Genomic DNA, 20658 nt, shown 5'->3' on the forward strand with positions numbered 1-20658 from the left:
TTTTTGTGAGGAGTTTAGCGATTGTTGAGTGCTGTACTGTGTGTGTGTTAGTAGTCTTGTCATACTTGTTGTGTTGTTTTTTCAAAGTTTGTAAAATTTTTTGTCCTTGTTTATTTTTTCAAGTCTATTGTCATTGTTTGTGAGTGAGTGAGTGAGTGAGTGTGTGTGTGTGTGTTGGCTGTGTGGTGTGTAGCGGTAGTGGAGGAGTGTGTTTTCTGTTTTTTTTTTTCTGTGTTGTGTAGTTTGTCCTGGTTATGTCTGACTCAGAGGTCAGTGTGGTGGAGGAGGTTAGTGAGAGGGAGGAGGTCAGTGTGGTGGAGGGGGGTAGTGAGAGGGAGGAGGTGAGTGAGGTGGAGGGGGGTAGTGAGAGGGAGGAGGTTAGTGAGGAGGAGGAGGGGGTGCCTGTTGCTGCGTCCTCCAGTGATAGCGATGGTGCTGTGGCTCCGCAGCCACGCACCACTACCAAGACTGGGCGCAATGTAAAGTTCAGCTATGCTGAAAACATGGCGTTGGTGCGGGAGCTGATGAGGCATCATCGCCAATTGTTTGGGCAGGATGCTGCCAAGGTGTCCTCCCGCAGGAAGTCTGTCCTGTGGGGAAAAGTTATCCAGGCAGTTAATAGTGAGGGTGTGGTGAGGCGGACTGAGGACACGTGTCGCAAAAGGTTTTACGACATCAAGCGCCGTGTCAAGGCCAAGATGGCCAAGGAGGCAAAATCAGCCCGCCAAACCGGGGGTGGCCCCCCTTTCCGGGCCACGTATCGTGATTGGGAGGAGCCTGTGCGGGCACTGATTCCTGCAGAAGTGGTGTCTGCAACTCATGTCCGGGATTCGGACCGTCCAAGGCAGGATGGTGAGTTTTTTATTTATATTTGAATTTTAAACATTCCAAACTGATCATGCTGCAAAATGTAAATGTTTTTTTAAGTATGCATACATTGTGTTGGTCATGTTGTTCAGGCCTGTGCACCCTTAAGCTGTAATTGTGTTTTTAAAATACATTTCCCATCATGCCTTGGCTGTGTTTTTAGATTAGTGAATGTTAAATAAGGTGCAGTGCATGCTGGTATGTGTAGTTCCAATACTTAATCTGAGATATTGCTTGTCCATAGCTGTTGTATCTAATTGCATATTTATTTAATTTGTTCGTGTTTTGAATTCTTTTGCATATCTATTTTTTAAAATGATGTTTGGGTCAATTAGCAATTAATCAATCTCTGCAATATATTGCACACAATTCATCAATGTTTCTGGATTATTTAGTGCAACACCATGTTCATTTGTAAATACACACCAAATTAAGTAATCCAGATTATTTTAAGCAGAAATTAGTTTACTTTACATTACGTTCAAAATGGTTACAGTACACTAAGGTTTTGCAGTTAACAATGTTTTTTCAAAGTATGGTCATAATGTTTGTTTCAATTTTTCAACAGTACGCCAGACCAGCACTCCAGACAGGCCACTGCCAACTGATGTGGGTGCTGGGATTGCAGGTAAGAATTCACTGTAGTCACATATTCTGCAAACACATAGAAGTACAAAATATTAATGTTTATCTATTCACATAGGTTCTTCTTCTGCAAGCCGCCCTCTAAGGCGCCCATCACAGGGCTCGGGTAACTTACCGAGGAGGCCAAGTAAGACGCGCCGTGTTGATTTGGAATCAGCGGATCCATCTTCCCCACCCAGGCGGCGCATCTCTGCAGTCTTGTCCCAGCCACCACAGGCACTATTGGCTAGTCCCCAAAGTGATGAGCCCCGATCACCTCAGTTATCTGGTGAGTAAAAACATACACTAAACACATTCAAAAATTTAGACACAGTACATTTACTATGATGTGATTTGTAGTTAAGATGACATGTTTGCCATAACAACCAATCTGATTTCACGAATAAACTTCTTGAAGGTGCAAATGCAAAAATTAACAAAGTCTAATTGTTTGCTATGGCCAACATCACATTTAAAAATTACCACCCATCTTACTAAATTTAGTCCACACACGTGCACAGAAAAAGAAGAGCAACTTACTCACCTAACTACCTCCCCACCACAGCATTATAGTGTTCACACACCTCCCCTGTCCTGGATGTAGACTGCTTACTTGATCCGCTCCTCTGGACCATCCAGGTGAGCAGTCTATATCCTGGACAGGGGAGGTGACAGAACACTATAATGCTGTGGAGGGGAGGTAGTTAGGTGTGGAACCCGCCAGTCAGTCTATGTGCACGCCTGTGATGGGACATATGTTTTTATAAACAAAAGATTACTCGTTTAGAAATACACAACTTAAATATAAAAATGTCCGGAGTATTATTAAGTTTGAAATGTTTAGGACTACAAAATATATTAAATGTAAACTAAACAGTGCATGTTGGCCACCCCATACAGAACCAACCTTCATGGCCGACGTGGACCAGCAGGAACCAGACTAACAGGCCACCTATACACTGCAACTAACACCCGTTGTTCAGACCCAGGCAACCCAGCCGCAGGATATCCCCCAACCCTCCATTACTCCACAACTGCTCCAAGCTCCACCCCAGCCACAAATGTCCGCGGACTTTTGGTCCAGTTTGACAAACCAACAGAGCCAAAACACTGCCTGCCTGAACGCCCACACCCAACACCTTGCCAGTCTGCCCCATCATCTGCCGCGCATTAGTAGGAACTCGGGCAGACTGATTGTCCAGGTAGGCAGAATTGCCACTTCTATGGAGCAAATCCGGACCGACAACACTCAAATGCTGGCTAATTTAACGCGCATAATTGATGAGCAACAGCGCCAGCAGCAAGCACTCATCCAACTGGTCCAACACAATCAGGTGGTAAATGAGGCATTGTCGAGGATTGTGGCCAGCCACACTGCAAGTAACAACCAACTGAATGCCAGCATCCACAATTTAAGCCAAAGCATCACTTTGATGGCAGCACAACAAGTGAGCTCCAGCTCAGGAACCACGACCCCTATCCAAACCCCAGTAACCTCCCCTGTTCGTAGATCCTCCCGAGCACGTGCAAGCGACCCAGCACAAAGCACGGCACCCAGCACACACAAGAAAAAAAAAATAACAACAAAATAAAAATTTAGTAACACAATAAAACTTTGATTATTCAAATCACACAACTTCCGGTGTCTGTGTCAAACATTGTAGAACACGCTATGTGTGTATTATTTTCTGGGGTAATGAATGACAATGTATTTTGAACAATCACTAACTAAAATGTACAGACCACTATAAAGAACAAACACTAAGTAAGAAAACACACATTCACACTTACAAAAATGTATTGCAAAGCGTTTAGTCAAGGTTAATTACATTAAAAAAAAACTTACCGGTAAAATACCGCAGAATCACTTCTTGCCTTACCTGCCTCCCTACGTCTGTACTCACACTGTCACCAGATGTTTCTAACTCCTCTGCTTGCTGACTGTTTTCTACATCATCATGTGCCAGATGTTGATTCAAACACAGATTATGTAGAAAACAGCAGCAGAACACAATCCTAGTCACCTTGGAGGGACTATACAACAAAAGGCCTGCAGATTTATCCAGACACCGAAACCTAGATTTCAGCACCCCAAAACATCTTTCTATCACATTCCGCGTAGCCTTATGTGCATGATTGTAACTGTGTTCAGCAGGAGAATCAGGTTGGGACAATGGAGTCAGTAGCCAAGAGTAGCAGCCATAACCCCCATCACCTGAAATACAGATATAGGCAACATTAGTACATGTGTCTGATGAATAATTACTCAAAAAAAAAAAAAAGTGTTTGTAGTTAACACACATACACACAACACACTTTGAACATACCCAGCAGCCAGCCATCAGGCATTTGTCCGTCCTCAAATTTATCAAAGAGAGATGACTGACTGAGGATGAAGGAGTCATGGCAGCCGCCAGGGTAACCTGCAACCACACTCATAATTTTGAGATTTGCATCACAAACCACCTGGACATTAGTTGATTGGCTAGAATGCCGATTAGTATAGATATATTGTCGGCCCCTAGGTGGTCTCAGCTCAACGTGTGTGCAATCTATGGCCCCCAGCACATTGGGCATGTGAGCAAGCTCATAGAAAGCTACCCTGACAGCATGCCACTGCGACTCCTGGGTAGGGAAGCAGATAGAGGCATTTATATGTGGTTCCAAGACATCCAAAACCTGAGTGGACATTAATAAATCTAAGGTGAGTGTCATGATCTGTATTCAATACAATACTGTGTTATAAGACCTTACAGAAGCAACACTTAGACATAGACGTGTATGTATTTTTCAACTCACCTGATTCAAATATTTAGAAAAGGTGGGCTGGGAGATACCAATAACGTCGCCTGACACAGCCTGGAAGCTCCCAGTAGCCATAAAGTGTAACACAGCCAGGAGTTTGTGCAGGCCTGAGACAGAGCGAGAGCGTGCTGTCTCAGGGTCTAGTCCCAGTTTGACAAGGTCATACAGGCGAAAAATGTTGGTTCTATTTAGGCGAAACATCTGTATGACCCTATTATCAGACAATGCGTTTAAGTTTAAACGACCCCTAAAAAAACGTGGCTGGCGCAGCCTCCGCGGCACCTGTACAACCTGCTGACCATGTTGACTTACCTGGCCCAGATTGCTTCCAGACTCATGGACCAGTCTCAGGTATCCCCCAGCAACCAGGACATCTGTAGCACACACCACAGCCGCCATTTCAGAGTGAGAGAATTTCAAATTGTGCCTGGGACCCTTTTATAGGGCCAAACATTCAGGTGTGAGTAATGGATAATTGACTACACATGTAAACACGCTTCTCAAAAGCAGGTCTGGTTTTTTTTAGGACTTTTTTACGATTTGTATTTTTTCACGGCCGCAAATGCATTTTCACGGTAGACATTACAAATACGAATTGTTAGTAAATGACCGAGATTCATATCTAAACAGCCGCGTTTTGACCGATGGTGTATTCATTCGTATTTTTATTCTTGGACTTGCAAAAAAATACGAATGGCCTCATCACTGCCGTGATTTCTGCTTAGTAAATTCCCGAGATGACACTTTGAAGAAAAAACGGTATCTCGGTCAAAATCGGGACCTTAGTAAATATACCCCCTTGTGTCTATTACTCCATCTCTGACCAAGGAGTTTACTGCCACACCCGTTGGTAACCCTTTAGGGTTTTGCTGTTGCCCTTAGCAACAGCATTTCGGGTTCTCTACGTATTAAATCACAACATCTCGCTTCTTTCCATCTGAGCATTCCTAATACTAGGGAGACACCCAGTTTCTTAGCCTTTGGGCTTCTCTGTTCACTTTGTGTGTATTTTGTTACCCTATCACCTTCTGTGTATGTAATGTCATATTCCCCAGTCTGTCTGTGAGTTCATTTGTTTTGCATCCCTCTCCGTTCAGACACCAGTACATTCCTGCTGGCACTGGTGTGCATAACACTACTACAGGGAGATCATTTTGATAATGGTAATTCTGATTGGAGAAGGTAGTTTAGTAAAAGTTAGATAATGTTGTGGGGTAAAGGGGAACCTATAAATGTCTGTTAGAGAGTGGTCTATGGTTATTAACTGTAAATATAGTGGATATAACACATGGCCCCATTTATCAACATTTTCTGAGATGTTAATTAACGTCAGTGCTTGCTGTAGGTTTTTTTTTAGAACTCTGCATTGACCCTATCGCCAGTAATGATAAAACACCTGACAGCGCAGTTTGTGAAGTCCACGCAGCGCTGACAACATTTTTTCATCTTTTTTATTACCTGCACACAATCTGCACATGGGCTGTCTGTCTGCCATTCTGGCACATGGCCAGTAGGAGGCGCTGGGGCAGCAGCCGCAGGTGTATAGAAGTATCAAAGTAAGAAAACATTACTGCTAAAAAGCACCACTGACAGGGATATGAATATTAATTGTTAATCTCACGTTCGCTGCTGTAAAAGGCAATGGGGGTAATTCCAAGTTGATCGCAGCAGGAATTTTGTTAGCAGTTGGGCAAAACCATGTGCACTGCAGGGGGGGCAGATATAACATGTGCAGAAAGAGTTAGATTTGGGTGGGTTATTTTATTTCTGTGCAGGGTAAATACTGGCTGCTTTATTTTTACACTGCAAATTAGATTGCAGATTGAACACACCACACCCAAATCTAACTCTCTCTGCACATGTTATATCTTCCTCCCCTGCAGTGCAGATGGTTTTGCCCAACTGCTAACAAAATTCCTGCTGCGATCAACTTGGAATTACCCCCAATATGTACGCCTTTAATTGAATGTAGAAACAGGGATAAAGAACAGCAGCGCTCATGGGAAACAATACTTCAAAGATGAGTGCAGAGCTGATAAAATGAAATGATTTAATATGACATTTTACCATCACACAATAGAAACATAATAACACTGACTGAATAAGGATTACTTATCACTGGATGACCGCACTGGAGCTCACATGTTACATAGAAACCAGTCTGCAGAGTCCTAATTGCTGTGATGTGTAACCAGACTGTGGTTGTTATCCTTAATGTGCAGGCAGACTGGATACAATAATATCAGGTGGCAACTTGTAGCATGTTCCGTAAATAATAAACATAAAGTGTTACAGAATATCTCACCACGTGGATATATAATATGGATAGAAGTTGAATGGTGAGGCTCCCGGAGCGACTTGTTAAGTAGCAATATAGTGTCCAGTAAAAAGGCAGGTATTTGACTACCTCTCCCGTGGGCTGGCTGACCAGAGTGTCCTCGGATAAAGTCTGCTGGTATGCCCACTATTGTGATGTGAGGGAGGGATGAGCCCATAGCAAACACCCAGTGTGCTGCTCTCAAATGAGGTAGAAGTGCCGCTTCAGTATTGGGGGGAGCGCTGGTGATGGAGCTGTAACAGCCGTGCGGATGTCCCAGTGACAAAAAGGGGGCGGAGTCCTGACTAGTTTCATCACGGATCACGTGACTTTTTCAAAGATAATAGAAGTATCAGGCACCCTCCCCGCACCGGCACCAGCATTTCTGGGTGACCCGCGGGTACAACATCCAGCAGCTCAGATGTATGACCAGCCCTGATATCATTAAACTGGCCCTGATTGGAAAAAAAAAAACTACAGGTAACAAAGCATGTAGGGGTTCCCATATTTAATGAACCAGCATCGGGCTCTCTGAGCTAGCTATGGTTCTGAAAATACAGGAAACAACACTAGTAGGGTTCCCCTGTATTTTATAAACCAGCACCGAGCTCTTGGTGACCTTTGTTCTAGAAATCTGGGGAACAAAGCGAGTAGGGGTCCCCTATAGTACTAGAACCAGCACCGGGCACCACTAGCAGGGGGGTAATGTCACAGCCAAGAGACACACTCGACAGGGTCCCATGGACATAGCATTCAGCCCCTCTAACTGGTCAGACCAGGCTGGGGATTCCTGGGGAAGTGGGGACCCCTAATAAAGAGGTCCCTGTCTCCAGAGCACCCAAGGACAGGGCTCAAGCTCAGGGCTATCCCCGGCACCCCTGGGCTGTGGGTGCCAAATTAATAGTTAATTAGTAGAAGAATATTATCTATTACAGAGGACAACAGGTCCCAGCAAGCCTCCTCTGCATGCTGGTACTTGGAGAACCACAAGTACCAGTATGTGGGGCATTAATGGCCTGCTGAGAGACAGCACACTGAATACTTTCATATATTTTTTTTAAAACATGTTTTTTATTGAAGCAATATGTTATACAATACACATTGTACAAAATTGAGATAAAAGTGTGTACAAGATTGTCGTAAAGCATTAAATTTATATACATAAAGTATTGTCAAATACTTGTGTTTTCTATGGAGACTATAGGTCCCAATCAGCGTCATAAATAACTCTCGATTCACTAAGTAGGAATACCGCAAAGCATTTCCAATCAATCATCATATTGTGTCTGGACACAAAGAACCTTCAACATCCAAAAACACATAAAAATTACAAATATACATACAATACCAAAATGAATAAAGAAAAAGAAGAGGGTTGTCTGCGCCCCTTCCCCCCTTTCCCCGAGACTGTGCTGGAATACATTGTACAAGGTAACTGGTGGATCTCCTCCCAGTGTCCTCATCATATACCACCAAGTATTAGTCAGAGAATGATGTATTTGTGATCTTATAGGGGTGGACAGTGTGGCCACATAGCTCTCCCACATCTCAAAGAATTTTTTGTCCCTTTCTAGTATCACTCCCACCCTTTCCATTGTGAATAAGTAGAACAACTTTGCTTTGAATAACGGGATTGAGGGAGGTTTCGAGTGGATCCATACTTGCGATATGGATTTACGAGCAGCCGCACTTACTGCCAAGAGCAGAATTTTACTACCTCCTGACACATTCTGATTTTTAGGAAGAATGCCAAAGAGTGCCCAATTCTGGTGTCAAGGATAAGTAGTTCCCCAGATGGTCAGTGACATATTTATGGATTTTGACCCAGAAGCTCCTAATGAGAGGGCATTACCAAAAGCAGTGAGAAAGATCAGCCTGAGATCCCCACATTTCCAGCAAGCGTGTGAAGATGAAAGACCAATTAATAATCTTTTATATGGAGATAGAAAAGTTTTATGAAGTATGGTGAAAAACATTTCCCTGTATCTTCAGGAAGAAAGAGTCTTACACGTGTGGGAATGTGCTTTTAGTAAATCCTCTAGCTGCATATGCAGAATATGTACTTGCCAGGTCACTATACCTTCAGATCTAGGTGAGTAGTCCAAGACTGTCTGAGAATGTTTATAACCTAGTGATATGGCTTTTTTGTATAATGGTTTCCACTTCAGCATATCATTTACCACATTTTGCCAATCATCTGGAGAAAAATTCCTGGTAAGAGATTTAATATAGTGTTGGGCCAATAAAAAGGCGATTGGGTATGGTTCTACCACAGGAAATTTCACAGCTGCCTCCTGGAACATTAGCGGTTGCTGATGCCTACAATAGAGTAAGACCCATTTGTTAACAATTCGATCCACTCTCCATTTGTTAAACAGGTGGCAAGCCCGCCCGTCTTGAAACTCAGGGTCAATTTATAAAGGGAAGAAATATGGATTTGTGAGCATTAACATTGCGTTTATGTCTCATTCCCACCCACAATTTATTAACGTGCCATAAGAGTGGATTTTCCTTGATATGTGAGGGGACCTCTTGATCATGCATATGTAAGAAGCTTACTAAATTACAAACCTGCAAAAATTCTCTTTCTAAATCAGTGTTAGCATAGATTTCCTGGTTATGGATCCAATCTTTGAGGTACCTCAGTTGGGCTGCTTGTGAGTACCATTGAACCTGAGGGAAGTTCAGCCTCCCATTGGTAGCTGTTTGTTACAATTTGATCAGGCTTATACGTGGCTTTTTTCCTTGCCATATGAAGTTACAACATAAAAATGTAAGATGTTGGGTGTCTTTAGGCGTAATTACATTAGGAAGGGTTTGAATATTATACATAAGACGCGGAGATGAAACCATTTTTATTAAATTGACCCTCTCCAAGTAAGATAATTGTAATGATTTCCATCTCTCCAGCTCAGTTGCAATTTTGCTGATCACCGAAGCAAAATTTAAGTTCTAGAGACTCTTTGGATTCCTACGGATTATTATACCTAAGTAGATCATATAGTCAGATTTCCAGGTAAAAGGTAGATTATCCAACCCTATACTTGGGAAATTATTAGGACGCAAACGAAGCGCTACTGATTTTGACCAATTAAAACAGTAACCTGAAACATACCCATATGATTGTAAAAGATTAAAGATGTGGGTCAGTGCGTTAGATGGGTCTGCAATATATAGTAAGATATCATCGGCAAACGCCGTTAACTTTATCTCTCTCCGTACAATAGTAATCCCTTTTGAACTGGGTATTATTTTGTAAAATACGAATCAGTGGATCTATCACCAGATTGAAAAGAAGGGGGAGAAGGTGCATCCCTGATGTGTCCCTCTCTGCATGACAATAGGATCGCTACAGAAGCCATTAATCAAAAGCATAGTAGACAGTAATGTATACAGAGCTGGCGCCACCATTAGGCAGCTGCCTATGGGTGGCAACACTTAATAGGCGGCACTGAGTTCAACAGCAAATAAAAAAAATGAGGGAAGTGACTCCGCCCTACCCTCCCGACCCGGTGACCTTCTAAAAGATCTGCTCCCTCCACCAGGTCCACAAACTGTGCAAGGAGGCCATGGAGCTGCTGGAGCCTGAGGAGGAGGCCGGGGGGGGGGGGGGCAGGACCTTCACTCGGGGCAGAGATGGCTTCCCCAACCACTGGCGAATCCGAATTCGCGGACACCTTCGCCGGAGCTTGAGCTGCTCCCCCAGCCCCATCTCATGTGTGTACCTGCCTCGCATGCAACTCACCCTCATAGACCAGCACAGAGAAGAGGTGAGCAGCAGCACAGGGGCCTGTACCATGCGTGTCCCTGCCCCTGTGTGTTCCATACAGCCAGGAGTGAGCCGCATGGGACCATTATCCTGGCAGTCTGCCCCTGCCACCATTGCTGAGGTCATGCAGGGTGCTTCTATGTGATTGTAACACTACAGAAGTGTGAGGCACAGTTGCAGTATCAGACAGCATCACCCTTCCGGGTCGCACACATGAATCCTTCAAAAAAGTTCACTGTGGGTGCAGGGTCAGCAATAGTTAATATGTAAGAATCCACGTCCTGGAACTTGCAGGGATGAACCACTCACCTTTGCACATAGACGAACACTTATTTAATCATCCTGTTAGCAGCATGGATATAGTCATAAACCTGACTCAGGGTAAACATCATATACTTGCAGCATGTCACAGTCAGTGCGGGGAGCTGTGCTTTGAACCCTCTTTTCTGCAGCATTTCAGCATGTCCCAACAGCTGTTTCATGTCTCCTTCCTCAGGGGACTGCCAGTACAGCTACACACGAGACTATCCTTCTATCCCCTCACATGCAAGCCATTATTGGAGAATGAATCTCACCTGCTGCAGGTTCATCCCACACCTCCCGGCGGCAGTGATCCCGTGCGTGCCTCAGGCTGATCCTGGCCATCACCATGGCAACAACCCGGTGCCGGACGTGACATCACGGTTGGAACCAATGTTGCCTGTCCAGAATCAGGAGGACAACACATCAGTTCCCCTGCACCTGGAAGTGATGCAATCGGGATGCCCAATATCAAAACATAAACAAAATAAATAATCCTGATCGGTGTCACATAACATTTAAAGCACACCACGGGCCACACCGAGATACACCCAGAGCCGAGCCTAGGCATAGGCAAACTAGGCAAATGCCTAGAGCAGTTGGTATGCCTAGGGGCACAAGCAGCTTCTTCTGATTAAAATGATATGCAGCATGCCTATATTCTGTGTGTAGCATTTCATATGCAGATACAGCTAGTCGCACACAGAATATAGGCATGCTGCATATCATTTTAATCAGCAGATGCTGCTTGTGCATCCTATCCACATCGCAATGCAAATAAGATGAATTTTCATTAAAAATAGGCACCCGACGTTAGCAGACCTGCCAGCTGATTCTGGACAGGCATCTCTTGCCGCATGGCGTATTGAGGCAAGATGTATGAGGACACATCTGTATCTAAGCAGAGGCAGAGGTCACAGAGTTAGCGGCCGTGTGAGTGGGTTGGTTGTGCAATAGTGTTCGGCATTATGTGTATAAGGGCATTAATAAAGGTTGGTATAATGTGTAAGGCACATTATGTTTATAAGGACATTAATAATTTGTGTCCTATGTGTAAGGGGCATTACTGTGTGGTATGTGTATTAATGCATTACTAATGTATGGCATTATGTGTATATGGTGCTCTACTGTGTGGCATAACGTATAGAAAGGGCACTACTGTGTAGTCTATTGTGAATGAAGAGCAATATGGTGGGGTGTAATGTGAATAAGGAGCAATTTAGTGTGATGTAATGTGAATGAGAGGCACTACTGTGAGGAGTAACGTTTATAAGGTAAAGTGGTACTACTGTGTGATGTAACATGAATAAGGGGCACTATCGCATGATAAAATGTGAATAAAGTTGTAGTACTGTGTGGCGTATTTTGAATTGGGGGTATTTTTGTGTGGCCATGCTCCTTGCCAGCAAAAACACACCCCGTTCTTTATTCCCATTTAAAACATAGGGGGTAGGAACACCAAAGTAAGGACTGCTGTGGGTAAGGGGTGATGGTGCTGGGAAAGGGGTGGAGGGTGAGAGGCAGAACTAGCGGTGATGCTAGGGGGCACCAGCCAAAATCTTGACTAGGGCATCATATTGGTTAGGGCCGGCTCTGAGTCCCATCACATCACAAGTGAACACCGAAAAGCAAAAAAACTCAACCACATTACACATAGAAAATACATATACAAATGACACAGAATCCTGTATCCTGAATAAAGACACTGCACTCCTCAGTACTGTCCTAATTACCTCAGTAGGCTATTACTCCAATTATTAGTCAAAAAGAATACATAAAGTCACATGCAACTACTTATCAAAAGGCATCAGTAGCCCATAGATCTATCTTCCTAGAAAAGATGAAAATGTGAATTCCTCATTCAGTCCATGTGGTACCATGGTCTTGAATTTATGGTTCCATCTACATTCTTGTTGCAGCAATATATTTATATTTTCTGTGTGGGTCCGGCCAGAGGCGTAACTAGGGTTTTTGGAGCCCAGGGCAAGATGGAAAATGGCGCCCCCCCCCCCTTAAAAAAAAAAAAAACAGTAAAAGAAGCATGTGCGCGCGCCTTCGGCGCGCGCGCCCAAAAAATGGGCGTGGTCACACTCAAGAAGGGGTGTGGCTACGCTTCAGAAGGGGTGTGGCCACTGAAAATGGCCCACAGTGCCAGTTACATTGCCCCACGGTGCCGGATACATTCCCCATGGTGCCAGATACATGCCCCACGGTGCCAGATACATGCCCCACGGTGCCAGATACATGCCCCACTCAGTGCCGGATGCAATGCCCCACTCAGTGCCGGATACAATGCCCCACTCAGTGCCGGATACAATGCCCCACCCAGTGCCGGATACAATGCCCCACAGTGCCAGTTACAGTGCCCCACAGTGCCAGTTACAGTGCCCCACAGTGCCGGATACAGTGCCCCACAGTGCCGGATACAGTGTCCCACAGTGCTGGATACAATGCCCCACAGTGCCAGTTACATGCCCCACAGTGCTGGATACAATGCCCCACAGTGCCAGTTACATGCCCCACAGTGCCAGTTACAGTGCCCCACAGTGCCAGTTACAGTGCCCCACAGTGCCGGATACAGTGCCCCACAGTGCCGGATACAGTGCCCCACAGTGCTGGATACAATGCCCCACAGTGCCAGTTACATGCCCCACAGTGCCAGTTACAGTGCCCCACAGTGCCAGTTACAGTGCCCCACAGTGCCAGTTACTGTGCCCCACAGTGCCAGTTACTGTGCCCCACAGTGCCAGTTACTGTGCCCCACAGTGCCAGTTACAGTGCCCCACAGTGCTGGATACATGCCCCACAGTGCCAGTTACAGTGCCCCACAGTGCCCCACAGTGCTGGATACATGCCCCACAGTGCCAGGCACCCCCCGTTCCGCCGCCGGACCCCCCCTGCCCCGTCACTCACCTGTGAGGGGAGGAGAGCGCAGCGCAGCGCCTCTCCTTTCCCTCGCTGCTCCCTCCGGACGCCGGCGACTGTCTGGCGCCGGTTCGCTAGCCAATCAGAGCTCGCGGACTGGCAGCCAATCTGGAGCTGGTCCGCAAGCCCTGATTGGCTAGCGCCGGAGACCGGACACGGCAGCGCTGCTGGCAGCGCTGCTAGTGCTCCAGCGGCGGTGAGGGGAGGGAGAGACGCTGTGGTCTCTCCTCCCCTCACATTTAGGGGTAACGGGGCGAGTGGGGCATGATGCCCTGGACGCCGGCGGCGCCCCCCTCTCCTGGGCCTGCCAGGGCGCCCAGGGCACGTGCCCCACTCGCCCTACCCTAGTTACGCCTCTGGGTCCGGCACTCAATAAATATAAATCATACTACCCTGGTATCCAAGTCCAATACGGTAAAACCGCAGCCACATATCCAAATACTGGGACGCAACTCAGAGGATTTTTAAACAGGAATTACGTGTATTAAAAAAATCACATTACAGTCCATCAACGTTTCGGTGCATGACGCTCCGTCCTCAGGATATCAAACAAATAAAAATAAATGTAGATGTCACTATGTACCTGTAAGATTTGTTTGTCATCCTGTTGATGTACTGTAATGTGATTGCACCCCTAAATACGCAGTGTTTGGAGGGAGGCGGCACTCTGGAGACTGTAAACAGGCAAATCTCACCAAACAACAGTGTTTATTCTTATGACAGTCTCCAGAGTGCCACTTCCCTCCAAACACTGTGTGTATATATATATATATATATATATATATATACTGTATAGTCTGCGTGTCTCCATTATGAACAGCGGGGCTTTGCTGGAACCAGTGTAGCGTTGCAGGATGGCTCCAGATTACTATTTGGGGGAAGAGGATAGGGTTAGGCTGGGAGGGTTAGTCTGGTGGTGGGAGGGATAGGGTTAGGCTGCGGGTAGGGAGGTAAGGCCGGGAGGGTTTGTCTGCAGTGGTGGGAGGGATAGGGTTAGTCTGCGGTGGTGGGAGGGATAGGGTTAGGCTGCAGTGGTGGGAGGGATAGGGTTAGGCTGCAGTGGTGGGAGGGTATGGGTTAGTCTGCGGTGGTGGGAGGGATAGGGTTAGGCTGCGGTGGTGGGAGGGATAGGGTTAGGCTGTGGGTTGGGGGTTAGGGTTAAGCACCTCTGCTCTGGGGAGGGTTAGGGTTAGGCTGCGGGTGGGTGGGTTAGGCTGGGAGGGTTAGGGTTAGTCTGCGGTGGTGGGAGGGATAGGGTTAGGCTGCAGTGGTGGGAGGGATAGGGTTAGGCTGCAGTGGTGGGAGGGATAGGGTTAGGCTGCGGGTTTGGGGGGTTAGGGTTAAGCACCTCTGCTCTGGGGAGGGTTAGGGTTTGTCTGCAGCGGTGGGAGGGTTAGGCTGGGAGGGTTAGGGTTAGTCTGTGGTGGTGGGAGGAATAGGGTTAGGCTGCAGTGGTGGGAGGGATAGGGTTAGGCTGCAGTGGTGGGAGGGATAGGGTTAGGCTGTGGGTTGGGGGTTAGGGTTAAGCACCTCTGCTCTGGGGAGGGTTAGGGTTAGGCTGCGGGTGGGTGGGTTAGGCTGGGAGGGTTAGGGTTAGTCTGTGGTGGTGGGAGGGATAGGGTTAGGCTGCAGTGGTGGGAGGGATAGGGTTAGGCTGTGGGTTGGGGGTTAGGGTTAAGCACCTCTGCTCTGGGGAGGGTTAGGTTTAGGCTGCGGGTGGGTGGGTTAGACTGGGAGGGTTAGGGTTAGTCTGTGGTGGTGGGAGGGATAGGGTTAGGCTGCAGTGGTGGGAGGGATAGGGTTAGGCTGCAGTGGTGGGAGGGATAGGGTTAGGCTGCGGGTTTGGGAGGTTAGGGTTAAGCACCTCTGCTCTGGGGAGGGTTAGGGTTTGTCTGCAGTGGTGGGAGGGTTAGTCTGCGGTGGTGGGAGGGATAGGGTTAGGCTGTGGGTTGGGGGTTAGGGTTAGGCACCTCTGGGGAGGGTTAGGCTGCGGGTAGGTGGGTTAGGCTGGGATGGTTAGGGTTAGTCTGCGGTGGTGGGAGGGATAGGGTTAGGCTGCGGGTAGGGGGGTTAGGGTTAGGCACCTCTGGGGTTAGTCTGCGGTGGTGGGAGGGATAGGCTTAGGCTGCAGGTAAGGGGGTTAGGCACCTCTGGGGAGGGTTAATTTGCGGTGGTGGGAGGGATAGGCTGCAGCTGGGGTTTAGGCACCTCTGGTTAGGGTTAGGCTGCGGGGAGAGGGAGGGTTAGTCTGTGGTGGTGGGAGGGATAGGGTTAGGCTGTGGGTAGGGGGGTTAGGGTTAGGCACCTCTGGGGAGGGTTAGTCTGCGGTGGTGAGAGGAGTAGGGTTAGGCTGTGGGTAGGGGGGTTAGGCACATCTGGGGTGGGTTAAGGATAGCCTGCGGTGCTGGGAGGGATAGGGTTAGGCTGCGGGTTGGGGGTTAGGGTTAGGCACCTCTGGGGAGGGTTAGGCTGCGGGTATTTGGGTTAGGCTGGGAGGGTTAGGGTTAGTCTGCAGTGGTGGGAGGGATAGGGTTAGTCTGCGGTGGTGGGAGGGATAGGGTTAGGCTGCAGTGGTGGGAGGGTTAGGGTTAGTCTGCGGTGGTGGGAGGGATAGGGTTAAGCTGCAGTGGTGGGAGGGTTAGGGTTAGTCTGCAGTGGTGGGAGGGATAGGGTTAGGCTGCGGTGGTGGGAGGGATAGGGTTAGGCTGCGGTGGTGGGAGGGATAGGGTTTGTCTGCGGTGGTGGAAGGGTTAGTCTGCGGTGGTGGGAGGGATAGGGTTAGGCTGCAGTGGTGGGAGGGATAGGGTTAGGCTGCAGTGGTGGGAGGGATAGGGTTAGTCTGCGGTGGTGGGAGGGATAGGGTTAGGCTGCAGTGGTGGGAGGGATAAGGTTAGGCTGCGGGTTAGGAGGGTTAGGGTTAAGCACCTCTGCTCTGGGGAGGGTTAGGGTTTGTCTGCAGTGGTGGGAGGGATAGGGTTAGGCTGCAGTGGTGGGAGGGATAGGGTTAGGCTGCGGGTTTGGAGTGTTAGGGTTAAGCACCTCTGCTCTGGGGAGGGCTAGTCTGCGGTGGTGGGAGGGTTAGGGTTAGGCTGCGTTGGTGGGAGGGATAGGGTTAGGCTGCAGTGGTGGGAGGGATAGGGTTAGGCTGCGGGTTTGGGGGGTTAGGGTTAAGCACCTCTGCTCTGGGGATGGTTAGGGTTAGTCTGCGGTGGTGGGAGGGTTAGGGTTAGGCTGCAGTGGTGGGAGGGATAGGGTTAGGCTGTGGGTTGGGGGTTAGGGTTAGGCACCTCTGGGGAGGGTTAGGGTTAGGCTGCGGGTGGGTGGGTTAGGCTGGGAGGGTTAGGGTTAGTCTGCGGTGGTGGGAGGGATAGGGTTAGGCTGCGGGTTTGGGGGGTTAGGGTTAAGCACCTCTGCTCTGGGGAGGGTTAGGGTTTGTCTGCAGTGGTGGGAGGGTTAGGGTTAGTCTGCAGTGGTGGGAGGGTTAGGGTTAGTCTGCGGTGGTGGGAGGGATAGGGTTAGGCTGCAGTGGTGGGAGGGATAGGGTTAGGCTGTGGGTTGGGGGTTAGGCACCTCTGGGGAGGGTTAGGCTGCGGGTGGGTGGGATAGGCTGGGAGGGTTAGGGTTTGTCTGCAGTGTTGGGAGGGATAGGGCTAGTCTGCAGTGGTGGGAGGGATAGGGTTAGGCTGTGGGTTGGGGGTTAGGCACCTCTGAGGAGGGTTAGGCTGCGGGTCGGTGGGTTAGGCTGGGAGGGTTAGGGTTAGTCTGCGGTGGTGGGAGGGACAGGGTTAGGCTGCAGTGGTGGGAGGGATAGGGTTAGGCTGTGGGTTGGGGGTTTGGGTTAGGCACCTCTGGGGAGGGTTAGGGTTAGGCTGTGGGTGGGTGGGTTAGGCTGGGAGGGTTAGGGTTAGTCTGCGGTGTTGGGAGGGATAGGGTTAGGCTGCAGTGGTGGGAGGGATAGGGTTAGTCTGCGGTGGTGGGAGGGATAGGGCTAGGCTGCAGTGGTGGGAGGGATAGGGTTAGGCTGCGGGTTTGGGGGGTTAGGGTTAAGCACCTCTGCTCTGGGGAGGGTTAGGGTTTGTCTGCAGTGGTGGGAGGGATAGGGTTAGTCTGCGGTGGTGGGAGGGATAGGGTTAGGCTGCAGTGGTGGGAGGGTTAGGCTGCGGGTTTGGGGTGTTAGGGTTAAGCACCTCTGCTCTGGGGAGGGTTAGGGTTTGTCTGCAGTGGTGGGAGGGATAGGGTTAGGCTGCGGGTTTGGGGTGTTAGGGTTAAGCACCTCTGCTCTGGGGATGGTTAGGGTTTGTCTGCAGTGGTGGGAGGGATAGGGTTAGGCTGTGGGTTGGGGGTTAGTCCACAGTATTTGTAGACTCCTGCAAGGGTTCTAAATTCGGCTAATTACTTCACGGTGTACTGTTCACGTTTTTTGCGCATCACTTGGCACTTTAATAGTTTTATTTGGGAAACATGGAATCTACGGGGTATCGTACCTCTAATTTCCCACCTTGAGAACTACTATGTCTATCAGATGTTGATGCAGAAAGGATTCTAATCAAGGATAAACTGTCTGCTGCTGCAGGGAATGACACTAATGAACAACTTTTTCTACAGTTGATGAAATTAAAGAAACGAGAGGTAGATTTCTATTTGCATGGAGTCTCCCTCTCGGACTATTACAGAGATAAAAAAAATTCCTAGAGGCTTTAGAATAAAGAACTCACCAACAATTGGACGAAACAACCCCTCCTTTTGCCCCAGATGGGTGGCCGTTCTAAATAAAGCCTCCTTTGATTTAATTTTATTGGTAATAGAAGAGGCTAAAAGAGAACTCGAAGTTGTTCGTGAAAAGATTAAAAACTTTGAAGTAGTGAATTTAGACACTCTTGCCAATGATACAGATAATGGTTGGATTACAAAATTACAACTACAAATTGAACAATATCGAAGTGAGTTAGGGGTCTATTCACGTACAAAACGAAATCAGAATTGCTACTTATCACTATACATCGCATCGCTTCGATGCGATGTATAGCCGTGATAAGTAGCAATTCATGTATACTTACCTTTCCGACGATGCGCTGCGGTGTCTGGGGCTCCCACGGTGACGTCTTCTCCGGCGGTCCCTCTCTGCGATGCGCGGGGTCCAGCGACGGATCCCTTTGCGCATGCGCAGCTTGATGACCTCCCGGCAGGCCGCAGTGGTTGCTGGGAGGTCGGGGGGCGGAGCCAGCGCGAGGTGCAGAGCAGCGATCAGGGAAGCATTGAGCTTCCCTGACGTCTCCGCACCGCAGTTCAGGTTACGCCGTCCTGAGATGGCGAACCTGAACTCCATGGAGAAGCGGAAAGCAGAGCTTTCCGCACCTTCATGAATCGCACTCACCATACAAAGGTATGGTGATGCGATTCAGGCACAGAGCGGGGGTACCGCTGGAGAAGTCAGAGACTTCTCCACGGTAACCAGCTCTGTGAATTGCGGTAAGCAGAGAAAAGCCCTGTTTACCGCAAAACAGGGCTTTTCTCTGCTACATGAATAGACCCCTTAGTAAGTTTTAAAACAAAGAAATTTACAGCAGTGTCTAAGGATTATGAAGAGAATCGTGTGTACTCTTTATCAGGCTTTCAGCGTTATCAGGGAAGGCCAGGACAACCGCGCTATCAGAGAAAACCTAGGACATTTCCTCAGGACACAGACGGCTCTAGTGCTACGTCTCAAAGTGATTCAGAAACAGCGTCTACTAGTAAGGTTACAGGTCGGATCCCTTTAGGGGTCAAAACCAGGGCAAAAAAGGACACCCTGGTAGAAGAAGGACCAGAAGAGGAAGAGAATGTGAAAGGAAAAGGAAAAAAGCCTTTAAAGAGCAAGAAATTATTTACAACCTATCTTTAAAGCCGCTGTCGGAATCTGAAGTAAGTGTGTTACAGCGTGGTTTAAGTTTTGTCCCTACTACTTCTTTTCACAGTTTTGATAGTAGAGTTGATTTGGCTCGTTTTAACAGGCAGTTAAGACTGAAGGAATTCTTCAACAATAAGACGAGCAGTAATGTCAAAGCTTCTAACTGTCCTGTGCATGTTAAATCGACGTTTGACCCTGTGTCTATTAATCCTGCAATTCGTGCTTACACACGGACCCTTACTAACGAAATAGACAGCATCACAAAACAAAAGGTGAAGCATGTCAGCAATTTGTCTACTAGTGAATATTTGGCTTTAAAATCTTTATCCACCAGGACTGATATTGTTATCCGTGCCGCGGATAAAGGAGGCGGTATTGTAATACAGGACATTGGGGACTATTTATGCGAGGCATATTCACAACTTAATGATCAGAATGTATATGTGAAATTAACTAATGATCCTACTAATACATATGCTAAGAGGCTTTGTGAAGTGTTACAGCAGGCAGTGGATAGAGGTTTTATTGATATGGAAACTTTTCAAGCTCTATATGTTACTTCTCCTTTAGTGCCACTGTTTTATACTATCCCTAAATTGCATAAACATTTAAGAAAGCCTCCCGGTCGTCCTATTATTGTAGCCATAGGTTCTCTGTTTAGTCATGTTTCAAGCTTTTTAGATTTCTTTTTACAGCCTGTGATTCAGCAAGAGGTTACCTATTTAAAAGATACTTATTCATTTTTGGAGAAATTGGCCAATATACCATTATCAACGACTGATTTTTGGTTATGTACAGATGATATTGTAAGCCTGTATACGAATATCCCCCATGATAGGGGTTTAGTTGCTGTACAGGATCTGTTAAATGACAATTCATTTTACTCTGGTCCCCCTGTAGAATTGTTTTTGGAGCTATTGAAAATGGTTTTGACTAGTAATTACTTTCTATTTAACAAAGAGTATTATCTACAAATACTCGGGTGTGCGATGGGGTCCCCTGTGGCCCCTGCTTATGCGAATGCTTTCATGTTTCATCTTGAACGTAAACTTTTTTTGGAAGTCAATGAATATCGCTGCAATATCCCGTTTTTTACTAGGTATATAGATGATATCTTCCTTATATGGACAGGGACCAAGGAAAGTTTTATTGAAATGATGACGG

Source organism: Pseudophryne corroboree, chromosome 3 (assembly GCF_028390025.1).
Source record: "Pseudophryne corroboree isolate aPseCor3 chromosome 3, aPseCor3.hap2, whole genome shotgun sequence".
Classification (NCBI taxonomy): Eukaryota; Metazoa; Chordata; class Amphibia; order Anura; family Myobatrachidae; genus Pseudophryne; species Pseudophryne corroboree.